This window comes from Salvia splendens, chromosome 17 (assembly GCF_004379255.2).
Source record: "Salvia splendens isolate huo1 chromosome 17, SspV2, whole genome shotgun sequence".
NCBI lineage: Eukaryota > Viridiplantae > Streptophyta > Magnoliopsida > Lamiales > Lamiaceae > Salvia > Salvia splendens.
The window spans coordinates 14,722,717-14,742,526 of NC_056048.1; the positions used below are offsets into that span (position 1 = coordinate 14,722,717).

The following is a 19,810-nucleotide window of genomic DNA, read 5'->3' on the forward strand; positions in this document are numbered from 1 at the left end:
TTTTTTGGTGATGTTTCATCACTCGAGCGGAAAATCATTAGTTGGTCCGGGATGGATCGTGCCTTCTCAGGGTCCGGCGGATCGCGCGGCGGAGTATCCGGCATGGCCGGATGTCTAGGCAAGTTTATGCAGCCTAGGCCTTAAGGTGAGTTCGATGGGACCGAAAGGTCGGCAATGTGGGAACGGGAAGTGGTGGTTGGTCCCACGTCGTTGTGAGGGCAACTCGTCGGAGGTTGTAGTGGCTGATGGCGTGTGGAGTTTGAGCTCGTCGGCAGAAAAGGGCGACGATGGTTGGTTAGGCCCGGGGTAATACGGGCAAGATTTTTAGAGAGAATGAGGAGCTTCTCTGTTGCGATGTTCTCGATGCCAACAATACAATCACTGTCTTTAGAAAACTGCCAACAAGCAAACCCATCTTCACGTTCACTTTCAGATTCTATCTCTCCATTTGGCTTCAAAATCATCACCCTTTTGTTTGGACATTGAGATGCAATGTGTCCAACACCTTGACAACGAAAACATTTGATATCTCTAATTCGAGTAGAAGTAGAAGTAGAAATACCTTTACCCTTCTCAAATTCTTTGGACTTGGATGTCGACGCTTCATTTTGGGGTTTAGAAGCTGCCCCAAAATTGGATTTGGATGAAGTCCACTCTTTTGTCCTTGAAGAATAAGAACTTGTTGAAAAATACTTTTGGATTGTTCCCTTCTTCTTCAATTGTCCCTCCACCTTCATGGCCATATGAACCATGTCCTCCAACTCCACGGTGTTGAAGCTTCACAATGTTTGCAATCTCCCTATTCAGCCCACATAAGAATCGAGCCATGGTTGCTTCTCTATCTTCTTTAACATTTGCCCTAATCATAGCAATCTCCATCTCTTTGTACTACTCATCAACAGATTTAGTACCTTGTTTCATAGATTGTAATTCTTGATACAATTCACGAAAATAATAAGAAGGTACAAATCTCTTACGCATTATGCCTTTCATTTCTTCCCAAGTCGAAACTGGTCTTCCTCCATATCGCCTTGTACTGGTTGTCAATTGATCCCACCAAACTATAACATAGTCAGTGAATTTAATAGCAGCAAGAAGTCTAACCTTTTTCTCCTCGGAATAGTTGTGACATTCAAAGATGAGATCCACCTTTCACTCCCACTCCAAATAAGTTTCGGGGTCACTCCTTCCTTGGAATGTTGGGATCTTCAGTTTGATGCTTCTCAAATCACCATCAACTTCATTTGTACGCCCTCTTCTACCGTTTTTTTTAACAAGGAAATTTTCCTCTTTTATATACTTGGGGAGTCTCCACGTAATATATGGAAGTAAATTTCACACAATTTGTCAAACACCAAAACATTTTCGAGATATGACAAAAGCTGTAAACCATGGGCACCACTGTTAAAGAGCACAAAAGATCGGCTTTCTGGGATAGTTATCCGAATGAGCACGCTACACACATGTGGAATGTATTCAACCTATATCAACAAGATGATACTGAAATCCACACCGGGAATCTCAACTGGTCGCCGGAAGAGGCCGTCCCCTGCCCATGGTGAACCCTCGTGTTCCATCTGGCATTTTGGGGCCTGGAGGCGGCTTTGATGGTTCGACACCATGGCTGGAATACTGGGTTCCATGACCATGTCCATTAGTGGCGTGATACTTTTGTCTCCATCCACCACCTCTGTTTTTTTTTTAATTCAAACACCTTCACGGTGGAGGGTTCATGGGTCCCTCATCCCTATATTTCAAAAGGAGTTGTATACAAAACGTGGCCACACCCGAAAGTAGTGTGCCTACACAAAATTAGGAGTAGTATGCGGTCCGGTTCCACAAACCCGGACCTCTTCATACTCCCTTTCAAAAGGCAAAATAAAATTCAGCACAAACCAAAGACTATACATTCCTTTCATCCAATACTCGAGCATATTCTTCATCTTCATTTTGGACCCGAATGTTCGGAATTCCCATTGCATCCATCCTAATCATCTCTGTGAGGTGCCTTGGTGCCGTGAGGGCATTCATACGGCAGTAGTCATTTCTTTCTAATCCCATTTTGGCGAGGAGATCTCCTGCTCTATCCCCTTCCTGGTGGATGAAGGTGATACGAGTGTTCTGTTGGCGCTTGAGGATTGCGAGTCGCGCTGTGCATCCGACTCAACCCATATAGGCCTTCTGAATTCTGCGGCGAGTGTCAACCTGAATTGGATGGCCAGCAGCTCCGCTTCGAGGGCTGAGTGAGCCTCGAGTGGGGAGGCAAAGGCTGCAAGCATGTTGCCCTCCTGGTCACGAACAATTCCTCCCCTCCGGCTTTATCTGTTGCCTCAATGTATGCTCCGTCAGTGTTGAGTTTGATCCACGGTTCATCCGGCGGGTTCCATTTGACCACCATCGCAAGGGGCCTGGTCCTCCATGGCTCGGCCTGACTCGGGACATTGATCTTGAGACGGACTCCTTTCCAATGCTTCGGTTTGTAGGATCCGTTGGCCATGCTATTTCTAAGGAACATTTGCACTTGCCATACCATATTGAAAGGCTTAAATTGCACCGATTGATGGCGACTCCTATTTCGCTCCGCCCAAATGAACCAGAGAATAAGGTACGGCATCGCCTGGCTGAGGTGTTTCTTACCGGGTTGTTGGACTCTCCATGCCCAAACTTCGAGCCTTTCTGGGATAGTGTCATTGATCCGGAGGGGTGGTGAAGTTCCCTCAAACCAGGAGTCAAACTCCCTCCACACACCGCGGGCGCCAGCCCTTTGGATGAAGAGATGCTGAAGTGATTCGATGTCCAGTCTATGAGGGCAGCATTGGCATTTAGATGCCATTTCCATTCTTCTCCATTGTAGCTTCGTATCCACCGGTATTCGGTTGGAAAAGAGTCTCCATATGAAGATAGCAATAGAAGACGTGAGGCCCGCTTTCCATATGTCATCAAGGCCGTGGATGATAGGTCTTTGAGTTCGGATGGTCTCCCAAGTTGATGCTAGTGAAAACTCCCCATTGTGAGATACCCTCCATCTCGGCACATCCGGCCCCTCCGGGATAATTGGCGTGCCAAGGATCTTCCGGAAGATGTGTTGTGCAAAGCCGGCTTGCGCTTGGAGAATCCGCAACTTGGTTTCATTCCAAGCTCCATCAATGATGTAATCAGCAACATGAACAAGAGGGCCTCCCCTATCATCGAGACTAAGTTCCCTCAAAGGACCCTCTCCAAGCCATAAATCATCCCAAAATAAAATCTTTCCTTCTCCCACCACCCATCGAATGTGCTGTTGTGCCTGCGCCCGAGCCTTCAAAAGCCTCTTCCAGGTAGGGCTACACCTCCCCGAAGCTCTAGCTATGAGTGGGGACGCCTTATGACAATATTTAGCCATCATGTACATAGCCCAAAAGGGAGTTTTGTTCCCAGAACCTCCACCATAATTTTATATTAAAGGCATGTAAGACCTCCTTGATCTTCCGAATGCCCAATCCCCCTTCGGCCGTGGGTAGGCAAACCTGGTCCCATCCTATCCAGTGCGTCCTTTTCTTCTCATTACTCGACCCCCAAAAGAAACGAGTCACTTGCTGATCTAATTGCTTGAGGGCGCCGCCGGTTGGCTCGATAGCTTGAAAAATATGTAAGGGGATCGCCTCAAGTATGATTTTTATCAAGGTGAGTCTCCCCCTAAAGGAAAGGTGCCGATGAGCCCACCCAGAGATCCTAGCCGAGATTTTCTCTCGAAGGAACATGAACATATTCGTGCGCTTCACCCCCCGGTAAATAGGGACTCCAAGGTAAAGGAAATGGAACGTACCTCGGGAAAAGCCTCCTTCCCTTTGGATTATGTTTGACCAGCCTTCATGCGCCTCGGAAATGTAGAAGTTGCTCTTGCCAAGGTTGATTTGTTGTCCGGACACCTCGGCATAATGATCAAGAGATGCACGCAGCCTCCAGAGGTGGTTCACGGCCGTTTGCATGAAGATGATGATGTCGTCCGCATAGGCGAGGTGGTTGATCTTCATGCTGCCTCGGGTTGCTTTGTATGTCATCTCTTTGTTTCCGATGATAAGTTTATCAAGTGATCTCGAGAGATAGTCCGCAGCAAGGACAAAGAGGGCGGGGGAAATGGGGTCCCCTTGCCTAAGCCCACGAGTGGATTTGAAGAAACCCGTCGGAGCCCCGTTAATAAGGATCGAGAACCAGCATGTCCCAATGCACCTTTCGATGAGCGCCACCCAAGGCTCGGGGAAGCCCATTTGCTTGAGGATTTTTAGGAGGAACGACCATTGAACCCGATCATAGGCCTTAGCCATGTCAATCTTGATAGCAATATTAGGGGCTGGTGTACTTCTATGGAGCTCATGGAACATCTCCTGTGCAAGAAGCACATTGTCATTGAGAAGCCTTCCTTTGACAAACCCGCTTTGATTCGATGCGACAACACATGGAAGGAATGAGGCGAGCCGCCTCGTGAGGACTTTAGTAATCACCTTGTTGATCACGTTACACAAGCTAATGGGTCTATAGTCTCCCCAAGTCTCGCGAATAGGCTTCTTGGGGATGAGTACTATACTCATGGCCGTGAAACTTCGGGGAAGGAAAGCCCCACCAAAAAATTGCCTAACCGCTTCCACCACGTCTGGTCCCACAATGCCCCAGCAAGCTTGGAAGAACAGAGCCAAGAAGCCATCCGGGTCGGGCATACTGTTGGCCGAGATATCGAAGATCGCTCGTTTCACCTCATCCGCAACCGGAGGTTTGGGGAGGCCCGCCAAATGCTCCGAGGGAGGGAGTTGATGTTAGAGGCTCAGGTCCGGATCCGCTAGCTCCGGGTAGCTTGGGGCTAGGAGGTTTTGAAAGAACTCAACCACCGATTCTCTGATGGCCGTGTCATCCGTGAGTTGGTGCCCATTAGCGTTAATCTTGTGGATACGTAGCCGAATCCTCTTCTGCTTCACCCAACCTTGGTAAAATCTAGTGTTTTTATCCCCTTCTTCCAGCCAACGGAGGGCCACCTTCTAACGCCAAAAGTCTTCCTCCATCTTAAGAAGAAGGATGTACTCAGCAATTTGTTTGTTGACCTCCGTTCTATTCCGGGCCGAAGGGTCACCTTCAAACTCCAATTGAGCCAATGCAATGTTCTCTTCACAAGTTTTGAGGTTGGCGTGTATATTCCTAAAAACTTCTTTGTTCCACCTTTTAAACGTTTTTTTGATCCTTGCTAGCTTGATCTTCAAGTTGAGGAGGCCCTTAGCCTCCGTGGGAGCCATCCAATCTTCTTGCACCAACGCACCAAATCCCTCATGCCGAACCCACATGTTTTGGAACCGGAACGCTCTACCACCCCCGTGGGTATTAGGCAGTTTGCATCTGACGAGGAGAGGCCCGTGATCCGAAGCTATACGGGGGAGGTTTGTGACCCTTATTGCATCAAACATTTGGGACGTCATCTGACTAATCAGCACCCTATCCAATCTTTCCATGAGGTCGTTCTTAGCCCAGGTGAATTCAGACCCATCGTAGCCTGGGTCCATTAGTCTGCAATCCTCAATAGCCTCGGCGAAATCAACCATTTCAGCCTGACGGTTTATGTCGCTCCCCGTCATATCTCGAGTGGAGAGGATTGTGTTGAAGTCCCCTCCAATAAAGCACGGTATTCCTTCCGAGTCTTGGGTAATATCCTTCATCTTTTCCCAAAGGGCATACCGCTCTCCTCTCGTGCATTTGGCATACACGGCCGAGATCATAATAGGGGTTGAAATCCGAGGACAGGTGAACCTCCCAGCAGCTGTTCCGAGTCATCCATCACAACAAAATCCATCCCTTCCTCCACAAAAATCCAGATTTTCCCATTGATGTTCGACCCCTTGTAGGACAGCCCCAACACTTTCAAAAATTTGTCCGGGTTAGGGGGGTAAGCGGCTCCATTATTGCAAGAAAACAAATATTAAGAGATTTAATTAGTCTTTTTAGGAGGTTTTGGGTTGACGCGTTCGCGATTCCCCTAGCGTTCCAAAATAGAAAATTTAATGACATGATTAACAAGAGGAGTTCGTACCCGGCGGGATTGACGCCCCCCCTTGGAATTCAATGATTTGAAGGTCATTCCCTCCTTGAGATGCCGCGGCCTCCAAAAGGGCGGGATTGGCTCCATCATCGATTTCATTGTGGGAAATGGTATCTTCCCAATTTTCCTCATCTTCCATATCATTCTCCATGAAGTTCTCTTGAGCCACGAGGGAGAAATATCGATTGGTACTCATGTGACTTGATGACCCTTGTGCCTCGGTTTTCTCTAAATCGAAGGGTTTAAAATAGCCTTTCGGTTGCACTAGGTCACCCGAGGCCGGGTTCACTTCTCGCCGCGCCATATCCGCTCCTCTTGGCTTACCCCCGCGCCCACTTCCAAATGATGGGAATTTAACGAGCATCCTTTTAGGTGGATTGGCGTTTTGCTCATCATGGATGATGATCATGTCTTTACCCCCCGCACCTTGCATATCACCCAAAAAGTCCGGCCGCGACCACTCCACCCCCGAATGCACATTGGCTTTCGGGTTCATCCGGATGTTACCTTCCTTTCCCTTGTGTTTCCCTTGTTGTTTCCATTCCATGTTATTATCAGTTTGCCTCGGTTCAGCATTGTTATTCTTAGCTCCTATTCCTCCATGTTGTGGTTGTTTTGGTGTTGCTACGTTGTAGTTTCGCTTCGGAGGTCGATCCGCCTTCCCGGAAGCATAACAAACTTCACTTTTGTGACCGACATGTTTGCATTCTCCACAGTAGGACGGGATCTTATCCCACTTTACTTGCTGCACCAAAGGGCACCCACAAATGTCAAGGATGATCTCGTCGGGTGGCGGCTTTGTGATGTCGATCTCAATGCATAGCCGCGCAAAGGAGAGTCTCGATTTTTTGGCCGTTGCTCTATCTACTTGGATCGGGTTACCAAGGAGTTTCCCAATGGCATAGAGGGCCGATTGATCATAAAGGTGGATCAGGAGTCCAATTAGGTTGCACCATATCGCCGCAATTGGAGACTCACAATAGACGTCAAAGTCCGGAGACCATTTGAAGACTCTCATCGGATGCCGATCAATGAACCACATTGGTGTCTCTTTGGGTCCACTAAGGAGCCGAGCATAATCCGTCATGTCCTCAAATTGAACAAGAATATGTTTGCCGTTAATATATTTCCAAGTATAGCCACGGAAAAATTTAATCATGTCTAGGGCCTTTTGGATTTGACAGGAAGCAGGGATTGAATGCGAGAACTTACCTACAATGGCATGGCCGAGAGACGAGGCCAACCTTTGGATTTCTGACCTGGAGAAGTAGATGGATGGCACTCCGTTTGACATGGAAGCAAAGCCGATATTTTGAATGTTCTCTGGGACAAAGACTTGCGGGCCTTCAACAGCCGATGGCACCCGCACCATGTCGGCCATGGATTTTGGCTTGGTGGGGTTCCTCACACCCAGCTCGGTATTGCCTCCTAAGGGGTTGTTTATCGGATTACCTTTCGATTTAGCCCCACCGTTTATGTCGGTTTGCAGTCCTTCACACGGGTCCCTCTCGTCCATGGTTTCATCGGGAGGACGCGGCGTTTCCATTTCCATCTCGGTCGGCGTCGGGTCCATCACTTGCGTGTCCGAGGCTGAAGGCGCAGGCGTGTCTCGAGGGGGGTTGCGGATTGTCTTGGTCTTCGGCCATCCCGTTCTCTCTAGTGCCGAGCTGGTTTTGAATGATGCTCGGATTTTCCAGGTCCTTCCCATTTCGAGAGGCGGGAAATCTTCAAGGTATGGCCATTCTCAATGAGAGGCACGCATGATTCAATATCTTTGTCTCTCCGATCTGGAAGAGGGTTGGCCTTCGTCGTGTAGACTGTGGCCGGTGGGGATCTGGTGAGGAGGGGCTGCGCCGCCGTCGCATCAAGCATCTCCACCACGGCCAGGTCTATGATTTGGAGGTTATCACTCTTTTTTGTCTCCATTTGCTGCATTGGTAGAGATGAACAAGGCTCCACATGTGACTTCCGGTGTTGGTAAGGGACAAAAGCACTTTCCGAAAGGTGATTTGTTCCCATGCCCATTTCGGGCAAGTTGACTATCTCACTCTCCAATGTACTTTTTGGCACACATGCTACGGCCAAATCCTCTTGGGATACGCTTGGGTTGCCTCCCAACTAGCGCCTTTGTTTAAAGTCGTTGGCTCGACTTAGTCTTCTAGCTACAACTCTGAAACAAAAAATTAATATGTTAGAAAACTATACAAAAATAAAAACAAAAAGAATCCTAATTAAATAACCAGTTGCCTCCCCGGCAACGGCGCCAAAACTTGATGTGTAGTTTTCGAGTTTAAATATCAAGTGAAAAGCTCACACAAGTTTAATAAATTAACTCTAATATTACAACGATACTGCAAGAATACACCGTCGAATGTAGTACTTCGAGTGTCGAACCACAGGGAGGCGTATGATTATTTAAACTTACTAAAACATAAAAACTTAACAAAGGTTCGATTTTTGGTTTTGAAAGATGTTGACAAAATTACAACAAATGAATAAAAACAGAAGGATTTTTCAAGTAGAAAGACATGTCACTCCAAGTTGCTCAATAGACTTGAATCAATCTACACCTATATCAAAAGCACATATTTGGGATTAATTAATCAACCTAATCGCGTGCACTGAACATGTTTGAGAAGTATAATTCATAGTCAGCTGAACACTTGTTCCATGAATTAACTTTCAAAGATATTAAATTCCTGCGAAAGCGCGGGAATAAAAGATCATCTACTATGCGAGCTTACCTAATCCGTCGTCAAATTATCCTCTGAACAATTCTAATTTAACAACACATCAATTGATTAATCCATCCAAGTCTATGTTAAAGAGACGATAAACAAGGATTAAACATCTATAACGATAGATGCCTCTAAAGTGATAGACATTAATATCAAACACATCAACGATATCAAAACATGAATTATAAGTTGTAGATAAATTCGAACAAGTCTACATCACAACTTGGAGCAACAATGAGAGTCTAGCCTAAACACATGGTGAAAATAACAATGAAAACCGTAGGATTCAAGCTCTCGATGAGTGGAGTTGGGATTTGGAGTCGGATCATCGGAAAGTTGGCTGGAACTTCCTCTTCTCTTCTGCCTTTTTCTTTCCATCAAAACTTGATGTGTAGTTTTCGAGTTTAAATATCAAGTGTAAAGCTCACACAAGTTTAATAAATTAACTCTAATATTACAACGATACTGCAAGAATACAGCGTCGAATGTAGTACTTCGAGTGTGGAACCACAGGGAGGCGTATGATTATTTAAACTTACTAAAACATAAAAACTTAACAAAGGCTCGATTTTTGGTTTTGAAAGATGTTGACAAAATTACAACAAATGAATAAAAACAGAAGGATTTCTCAAGTAGAAAGACATGTCACTCCAAGTTGCTCAATAGACTTGAATCAATCTACACCTATATCAAAAGCACATATTTGGGATTAATTAATCAACCTAATCGCGTGCACTGAACATGTTTGCGACGTATAATTCACAGTCAGTTGAACACTTGTTCCATGAATTAACTTTCAAAGATATTAAATTCTTGCGAAAGCGCGAGAATAAAAGATCATCTACTATTCGAGTTTACCTAATACGTCGTCAAATTATCCTCTGAACAATTCTAATTTAACAACACATCAATTGATTAATCCATCCAAGTCTATGTTAAAGAGACGATAAACAAGAATTAAACATCTATAACGATAGAGGCCTCTAAAGTGATAGACATTAATATCAAACACATCAACGATGTCAAAACATGAATTATAAGTTGTAGATAAATTCGAACAAGTCTACATCACAACATGGAGCAACAATGATAGTCTAGCCTAAACACATGGTGAAAATAATAATGAAAACCGTAGGATTCAAGCTCTCGATGAGTGGAGTTGGGATTTGGAGTCGGATCATCGGAAAGTTGGCCGGAACATCCTCTTCTCTTCTGCCTTTTTCTTTCCATCAAAACTTGATGTGTAGTTTTCGAGTTTAAATATCAAGTGTAAAGCTCACACAAGTTTAATAAATTAACTCTAATATTACAACGATACTGCAAGAATACAGCGTCGAATGTAGTACTTCGAGTGTTGAACCACAGGGAGGCGTATGATTATTTAAACTTACTAAAACATAAAAACTTAACAAAGGCTCGATTTTTGGTTTTGAAAGATGTTGACAAAATTACAACAAATGAATAAAAACAGAAGGATTTCTCAAGTAGAAAGACATGTCACTCCAAGTTGCTCAATAGACTTGAATCAATCTACACCTATATCAAAAGCACATATTTGGGATTAATTAATCAACCTAATCGCGTGCACTGAACATGTTTGTGACGTATAATTCACAGTCAGCTGAACACTTGTTCCATGAATTAACTTTCAAAGATATTAAATTCTTGCGAAAGCGCGGGAATAAAAGATCATCTACTATGCGAGTTTACATAATACGTCGTCAAATTATCCTCTGAACAATTCTAATTTAACAACACATCAATTGATTAATCCATCCAAGTCTACGTTAAAGAGACGATAAACAAGGATTAAACATCTATAACGATAGAGGCCTCTAAAGTGATAGACATTAATATCAAACACATCAACGATGTCAAAACATGAATTATAAGTTGTAGATAAATTCGAACAAGTCTACATCACAACTTGGAGCAACAATGAGAGTCTAGCCTAAACACATGGTGAAAATAACAATGAAAACCGTAGGATTCAAGCTCTCGATGAGTGGAGTTGGGATTTGAAGTCGGATCGTTGGAAAGTTGGCCTGAACTTCCTCTTCTCTTCTGCCTTTTTCTTTCCCTTTCCTCTCTATCCGTCAACTCCCTCTCCCTATTTAAAAACGTCACCTCAACTCCCTCTCTCTTCTCCTTTTTTTTTTCCTCACTTTCCTGCCACCTTCTGCAGCCTTTTCTCATTTTTCCAACCAATCACGTCACCTTTAACTGCAATATTGCAGTTATAATTGATCCACCCGGCCGGGTAGATTATTGGGCATAAAATTCACCCGGCCGGGTGACCAATTTTAAGGAATTGCTGGAATTTTCGTGTTCTAACATCATACCCGGCCGTGTATTTTATTAGTCATAAAATACACCCGGCCGGGTGGCCACTTTTGAGAGCTTTCTGCACAGCTTTTCACCCTCCGAGCTTCCTTCTTTGTTTCACCATTTACTCCTCTTCCTACACCACAAAACCTACTTTTGCAAGCATCAAACTATATAAATCATGTAAAGTTAGGGGAATAAAAATTTACAATTTGATTCACATCAAATACCCCCAAACTTATTTGCTTGCTCGTCCTCGAGCAAGATCACAATAAACACAAAACTTTAAAGCTCAGTTCACAAAAGTTTTCATAAGAGTGAATCACATAGAGACATGAATGACAAAATCTAAACCCCCAACAATTCCAATCAAGATTTCCCACTGTCATGAACCATCACTCATCAACCTAGAACTTCAAGTCAAGCTTCATGTCAAAGTAAGTCCAAGCATAGGATCATACAACTCAAACCGTCATCATTGACTCATCAAGCATTACTTATCACATAGACTCGCGGATTTCAAATCAAACTTCTTTAACTCTACCAAGCTATTTACAAAACATCCACAGTGCATCAACAATAAGGTCCAAGGTCTTTATAATAGGTTGTAATGGGGCTAGGGATGAGGTAGGATAATTATGGATAGTGAGCTCAAAAGCTACACATTTGAGTGTCAAATTCTTCCCTCCTACAACTTCCTTCCAAAGATCAAACAACAAAATATTACAACCAAATTCTCACTTCCCCAAACTTGAGATCAAATCTAGACAAGATTACATATTACACAAATAGAAGCTCTTACTTTATTTCACAACTTTTTTTTTTCTTTCATTTCCCTTTTTTTTCTTTTCTAAATAAGACCTCGACTCTTGCAAATTTGGAGGTCGTCTTTCTCTTTCTTTTTGTTTCTTTTTTTTTCTCTAAGAACTTCATTCTTTTCACCTATACATTACATCAAGTCTAAAAATGTCTACAATTTACAATTCACCACCCAACACTCAAAACTCAAATCACCAAATCTCAAACTTGTTTTTAGCACCCAAATAGTAGCAAGGTCCTTTGATGAGGCTAAAATGAGGCTTATTTCAGTAGCTAAGTGATTGGCTAAGTGTTTACACAAACAATATGGATTAAGCTCAAAGTGGCTTCTAGGGGATCATGTGTTGGACTAGGCATGTGATCATTTGGCCATGGAGTTCATCCTAGTGCCTTATCCTCCCATATCATTGACACAAATGAATACAAGCGGTTCACTCGATAAAGCAAAACAATCCAAGATAATCTCCACAAGACATGTAATTTTCATACTCTTCTCAACTCAAGAAATCGGATGTAATCACAACATGCTCTTTCAAATAAATCATGCACAAATTCCATTCATCCTAGGCTTCAAAGATCAAGAAAAATCAAGCAAGCATTCCCAACCAGAAAGTCAAAGATCTAGCATGCATCCGTCAATTACATGATTCAAAACACTTTTAGCATACCATACACCCATAAACATGCATCAAATCATTCAAACTCAAACAACCCCCCAAACTTGAATGCGTCATTGTCCTCAATGCATGCAAAGAAGAACATAAAAAGTAAAGGGATAGAATACTCCCCCAAACTTGGCATGATGTCCATAGTGCATTCGGGTGGGAGGGTGGGTGTATATTCCTTTGTAGGTGTGCTTCCTCATAAGCTCGAATGTGAATCATATCTCCACGTTGCTCCTACAAAAGGAAAAATTAAAACAACAAAAAGAAAACAAAATACTCAATTCATAAAAATACATTGAAGGAAAGAATTGAGCGAACAAAACCCTCGATTTATTAAGAGAAAAAAAAACTAAAAACTCATTGGGTTGCCTCCCAACTAGCGCCTTTGTTTAAAGTCGTTGGCTCGACTTAGTCTTCTAGCTACAACTCTGAAACAAAAAATTAAAATGTTAGAAAACTATACAAAAATAAAAACAAAAAGAATCCTAATTAAATAACCAGTTGCCTCCCCGGCAACGGCGCCAAAACTTGATGTGTAGTTTTCGAGTTTAAATATCAAGTGTAAAGCTCACACAAGTTTAATAAATTAACTCTAATATTACAACGATACTGCACAGCGTCGAATGTAGTACTTCGAGTGTCGAACCACAGGGAGGCGTATGATTATTTAAACTTACTAAAACATAAAAACTTAACAAAGGCTCGATTTTTGGTTTTGAAAGATGTTGACAAAATTACAACAAATGAATAAAAACAGAAGGATTTCTCAAGTAGAAAGACATGTCACTCCAAGTTGCTCAATAGACTTGAATCAATCTACACCTATATCAAAAGCACATATTTGGGATTAATTAATTAACCTAATCGCGTGCACTGAACATGTTTGCGACGTATAATTCACAGTCAGTTGAACACTTGTTCCATGAATTAACTTTAAAAGATATTAAATTCCTGCGAAAGCGCGGGAATAAAAGATCATCTACTATGCGAGCTTACCTAATCCGTCGTCAAATTATCCTCTGAACAATTCTAATTTAACAACACATCAATTGATTAATCCATCCAATTCTATGTTAAAGAGACGATAAACAAGGATTAAACATCTATAACGATAGAGGCCTCTAAAGTGATAGACATTAATATCAAACACATCAACGATGTCAAAACATGAATTATAAGTTGTAGATAAATTCGAACAAGTCTACATCACAACTTGGAGCAACAATGAGAGTCTAGCCTAAACACATGGTGAAAATAACAATGAAAACCGTAGGATTCAAGCTCTCGATGAGTGGAGTTGGGATTTGAAGTTGGATCGTCGGAAAGTTGGCCGAAACTTCCTCTTCTCTTCTGCCTTTTTCTTTCCCTTTCCTCTCTATCCGTCAGCCCCCTCTTCCTATTAAAAAACGTCACCTCAACTCCCTCTCTCTTCTCCTTTTTTTTCCTCACTTTCCTGCCACCTTCTGCAGCCTTTTCTCCTTTTCCAACCAATCACGTCACCTTTAACGGCAATATTGCAGTTATAATTGATCCACCCGGCCGGGTAGATTATTGGGCATAAAATTCACCCGGCCGGGTGACCAATTTTGAGGAATTGCTGGAATTTTCGTGTTCTAACATCATACCCGGCCGGGTATTTTATTAGGCATAAAATACACCCGGCCGGGTGGCCACTTTTGAGAGCTTTCTGCACAACTTTTCACCCTCCGAGCTTCCTTCTTTGTTTCACCATTTACTCCTCTTCCTACACCACAAAACCTACTTTTGCAAGCATCAAACTATATAAATCATGTAAAGTTAGGGGAATAAAAATGTACAATTTGATTCACATCAGATACGCTTAGGGATCCGACATCATCTCCTCCAACGGTCGTGTCACTCATGACGGGTCCATGGTCGGAGGGTGGCACCACCGCCGCTGCCGGTGTATTTCCGTGAACCACCACCTCCATTCGGGCTCCATCCTCGGACGTAGGGGCCTTAGGATGGGTTCCTAGGCCTAGTGCTTCCTTGCTATCGATGGAGCCAGCCGGCAATAGAGTTACCTTGCATTTAAGGCTATCAAGGGCGGAGCTCGGGCCGGAGGTCTCGGCCTCGGAGGTCTCATCTCCTCCAAAATCGAGCTTCTTCCTAAGTTGTTTTTCCTCCGGGAGTGGGAAGGGTACGAACCTTTTCCGGCCATGACCTTTGGTGAGAGGTGCCGGCGTGCTCTTCCTAGCCATCATCCTATGCTTCTTGCTTTGTATTTTCACTTCTTTGGCCGAGATCTTCGGTGTTGGGTCATCGCTTGAGTGAAAAACCATAAGTTGGTTCGGGATAGACCTAGCCTCCTCGGGGTCCGGAGGGACCGAGGTGGGGTTCGGGGGGGGGGGGGGGGGGTCCGGCATGGCCGTTCGAGGGTATGATCGCAACGCAGTACAAAGGTAGGGAGTCGGCGGGGTTGAGGGCGGGTGGTGTGACGACTGGCGTGGAAAAGGTCTCGGCGATTATGCGGGTGGGGAGGTGAGGTGTGGTGGTCGGCGTGAGAAGAGTCACGGCGGGTCGTGGGTGTGTATGGATGGACAGAATCAAGTGGCGGGGATTGCTAGAGAGAAGGGAGAGTGTCTCTCTCTAGATTTGCGGCGGCTCTTCTTTTTCCATCCACCACCTCTGTTGCGACCCTTCTGCCCGTTTTTGTCTCTAGGAATATGCGGCCCGTTTTTATCTCTAGATAAGAGATCCACGTCCTCCCCGACCCCATTGTGTGAATCGTCATGATGCTCACTTGCATCATGGTTCTCTCCTCACTGGCAGCTGGCTCTAGTGTCTGAACAGTGCTACCCTTGTCAGGCTCTAACTCCCTCCATACTTTTTTCTTCTGCCCCGGATTGTTCGGTTTTTCAGAAGCTTGACTCGCAATCCATATCTCCAATCTTGCTCATTGTTCAAAGTGGTCACAGCTTTCTCAGCAGCCTCCATAGTGTTGTAGTCCACAAGAGCATGCAACTTTCTGCTGATCAGTTTCTCCGCCATGGTACACTTTTTTGGATCAATTACGTCATGTGGGTCACGAATGGTAATATTCTTTATGATTCCAGCTTCACCAAACAGTCGATTGAGGTTGTCCAATGAATGATCCTCAGGCAGATTCTCCACTAGTACAATGCATACCATTGGATCCTTGATTTCAGCAGATGGAAGAGGATGATGTCGCTTCACCATTTTCCCATTAGAGCAGACAACAAGAAAAGTAGATTCCTACAGCGCAGCCACAATCCACTATGTATCTTTTGTTAGCTTCTTCATTTTCCTAAATGAGGCAACAACTCCAATAGGAACAAACCCTTCCACATTCCTTGTAACGTATTTTAGCATAAATTATCAATTGGCAGATTTTCATCACTGAAGTAAAACTCCACCTACTTTTTTTTTAATCAAACACCTTCACGGTGGAGGGTTCGTGGATCCCTCATCCCTATATTGCATAAATGATAAAGGATACATAAGACAACCGATCACCCTAACTATGCCTAGAAGGTCAAAAAACATGTACAAATTTCTAGAGCAATTACACCATAAGAGTAGATAAGGGACATGCCGATGGTAGCACGACACCTACGTACTCTTCGGTGTTCGATGACGACGAAATCGGCGAAATCCTTCCTTGGGATCCTTTCCTACTCACGCTCTCCATCCTGTTCCCAGACCCGAATATTGGGGATCCCCATTTGCTTCATTCGAATGATGTCCTTGAGGCCTCTCGGTACAGCTTGGGCATTCAATACTCGGCCATTACTCGACTCTAATCCCAATTTCACAAGGAAGTCGGCGGCCTTATTTCCCTCGCGGTGTATGAAGGTAGTGCGGAGAGTAAGGCAATACTTGTGTAGAGCGATATGCACCATGGCCTGGCGGATGTGTGCATGCCCCCAGCCTTTTCCTTCCACCAATTTAATTGCTTGTTCAGCATCCGCTTCGAGCCAAATTAGTTTCACAAATTCTTTAGCCATTGTCAAGCCATGGTGCATGGCTAGTAGCTCGGCCTCAAGGGCTGGTTGTGCGGTGAGGGGGAGCGCGAAGGCTACAAGCATCCTTCCCGAATGGTCCCGAATGAGGCCTCCTCCTCCGGCTTTCCCGGTTGACTCGCAAAACGCACCATCCGTGTTAAGTTTCAGCCATGGTTGGTCCTGTGGGTTCCATTTGATCATCATGGCTAGTGGTTGCGGCCTTCTTGGAGCGATGTAACTCGGAATGTTGACTCCAAGTCGAACACCCTTCCAATTCTTCGGCTCGAGGCTGCCGTTGGACATGCTATTCCGGATGAAGGTGAGGGTCTGCCAAACCACATTGTTCGCCTTGAATTAGGCTTCTTGATGTCTGCTTCTATTCCTTTCTGGCCAGATAAACCAAAATATAAGATAAGGCATGAGCCTGCTGAGGTGTTTCCTACCCGGTTGCTACAATCTTGTCGCCCATACTTCGAGCCTAGTTGGTATGGTATCGTTGATCCAAAGTGGTGGGGAAGAGCCTTCGAACCACCCGTCAAATTCCCTCCACACCTTTGAGGCGCCCACTCCTTGGACGAAGAGGTGTTGTAGGGACTCGGTATGTGGCCTAAAGGGGCAGCATTGACACTTGGACGCAAGCTTGATCTTCGTCCATTGGAGCTTTGAGTCGACTGGAATACGGTTAGAGAGGAGCCTCCAAATAAATATGGCAATGGTTGTAGTGAGACCTGCCTTCCAAATATCTTCAAGTCGTTGGATGATGGGCCTTGTCACCCGGAGTGCTTCCCACGTCGAGGATAGAGAAAACTCACCGTGCCGGGATAAAGTCCATCTCGGTAGATCCGGCTCCCCAGAGAGAATCGGTGTGTCGAGGATATCAGTGACGATCTGTTGTGGGAGGCCAGCCTGGTCATGTAGTAGCTGCAATTTAGGTTCGTCCCAAGCACCTTCCTTAATAAACTTTGAAAAGTTCGTGCCAGGGTTGCCCCTCTCATCGATGCAAAGCCCCCTAAGTGGTACATTGCCCATCCAAATATCATCCCAAAAAAAAATCAGTCCAGCCCCGATTATCCATCGAATGTGCGGGTGCGCATGTGCCCAAGCTCTGGCCAACCTCTTCCACGTTGGGCTACTTCTTCCCGAGATTCTCGTGGTGAGAGGCTAGGATGTGGAACAATACTTACTCATCATGTAATGTTCCCATAGAGAATTCTGTTCTCGAAATCGCCACCACAATTTAATATTGAAGGCTCGCAACACCTCCTTGAACTTGCGAATTCAAAGCCCTCCTTCATTGGTGGGGAGGCACATTTGATCCCAGCTAATCCAATGGGTTCTTTTCCTTTCATTTGTCGAGCCTCAAAAGAAACACGCCAAGTGTTGGTCAAGGAGCTTAAGGGAACTGATCAATAGCTTGGAAAATGTGGATAGGGATCGCCCCTCCCTCCAAAAGATAAGTGTCTATGCGCCCGTCCAGAAATCCCTCTAGCAATCCTTTGTGTTTTCCTTCTTTCGTGGGTCACATGTATCCACATCCTCCCATGACAATCCATCCTCAATCCTAGGCTTCACATGGGGGATGTACCCGCCGGCAGCACCGCCTTTTCTGGCCAGGATTCCACGATCGAGCACCGGGAGGTCGGCCCCCTTTGCGTTCACCATTGACGAGAGGAAGGGGGAAGGGTTGTGTTGCACATGGGGCTGAATTTGGATTCAAGTTGTCATTTACCAAGAATGGACCAACATTTCCTTCCCCATGCAAAGTAGGTTTTGGACTTTCCTTCTTTTGTGAGTCACATGTAACCACCTCCACACTTGTCACCCCATCACCTAGCTTGGAGATCACGTGAGGGCTTGTACCAGCCATGACCGGTTGGTTGACCAACTCCATCTCCATGCATGGTTCAACATGATCCCGGCCAGCCGGCGCCGGCGAAATTCTGGCCACCTCCTCGTAATCGGGTCCAGCCATTTCGCACTCTGGGGCATTCCCCTTTTTAGCCATTTGAGCTAAAGAGCTCAGCATCTCCCCAACCAAAGCTTGCTCATTTTCCGGCGACCCCTTTCCCTCTCCATGGAGTTCGGCGTGAAGGTTGTCCACCAATTCGAAGACCATCCTCTTCTTTTCCTTACAAACCTCCGAACGAGATTCGAGGCCGGCGCGTTTGAGGGCTCATTGTGCTTTCTCCGGGTGCAGCATGCCCATCCTCTTTGTTTTTGGCCGTGCAATCGATGAGAAGTTCCATTCCGGTGAGGAGAGGGGATGCCTTGTTTGTACCAAGGTCGAGCCCTCCCCCTCCGGCATCATTCCATCGGACTTCACCATGTTTCGGATGTAACAATCACATTTCACCTCCCTCAAAGGGGAGGGAGGGAGAGAGGGCGAATTCTAGAGAGAAGGGAGAGCTTCTCTCTCTTGGGAAAGTCAAATTATCTAAAGTCACTTATTTAACATAAAATGTAACTAAAAAAGACCCTTCATTTTGACTACTCCAACTTGGACAAAAATGCATCATGTATCATCAATTTGGGCCTCCAAAATGTGATATGTAGTGACTCCAAACTTCATGCCTTGGGCTGCCCACTAACTTGAATAATATTCGCCACTTGGCCCAATGTAGAATGGTCTTAGAATTGGGTTTTTATTTTAGCAACTAAAAGCAAAATGGACTCCTTTATCTTCTTAGCTCTAGCTCTTGTAATTGGCCCACTTTGAATGATCAATGGATCCATCTTCTTGTCCTTATAGATCAGCTTGGGTGTGTCTCCATCATTCCCTTCTTCTTCAAGAGGATTCGTCCTCGAATCTAATTCACCAACATAAGGAGATAAATCATAAACATTAAAAGTAGCAGTTACATTAAACTCACCAGGTAAGTATAGTTTGTAAGCATTATCATTGATTTTTGCAATCAATTGGAATGGTCCATCTCCTCTTGGCTGCAACTTGGACTTTCTTTTCGAAGGAAATCTCTCTTTTCTCATATGCAGCCAAACCCAATCTCCCGGCTCAAAGATGACTTGTTTCCGACCCTTGTTGGATTGCTTTGCATATTGTTCTGTCCTCTTTTCAATGTTGAGTCTTACCCTTTCATGCAATCTTTTCACCATTTCAGCCTTAGCTTTTCCATCAAGACTTGCACGTTCTTCAATAGGTATTGGAATCAACTCTAGTGGATCAATGGATTAAAACCATACACAACTTCAAATGGAGAAAAG

The 19,810-nt window shown here is 44.7% G+C and overlaps 1 pseudogene; it reads right to left on the bottom strand.

Moving 5' to 3' along the window:
• Positions 1 to 1,434: 1,434 nt before the first annotated feature.
• LOC121774349 lies at positions 1,435 to 16,894 on the bottom strand (annotated as a pseudogene).
• Positions 16,895 to 19,810: the final 2,916 nt, after the last annotated feature.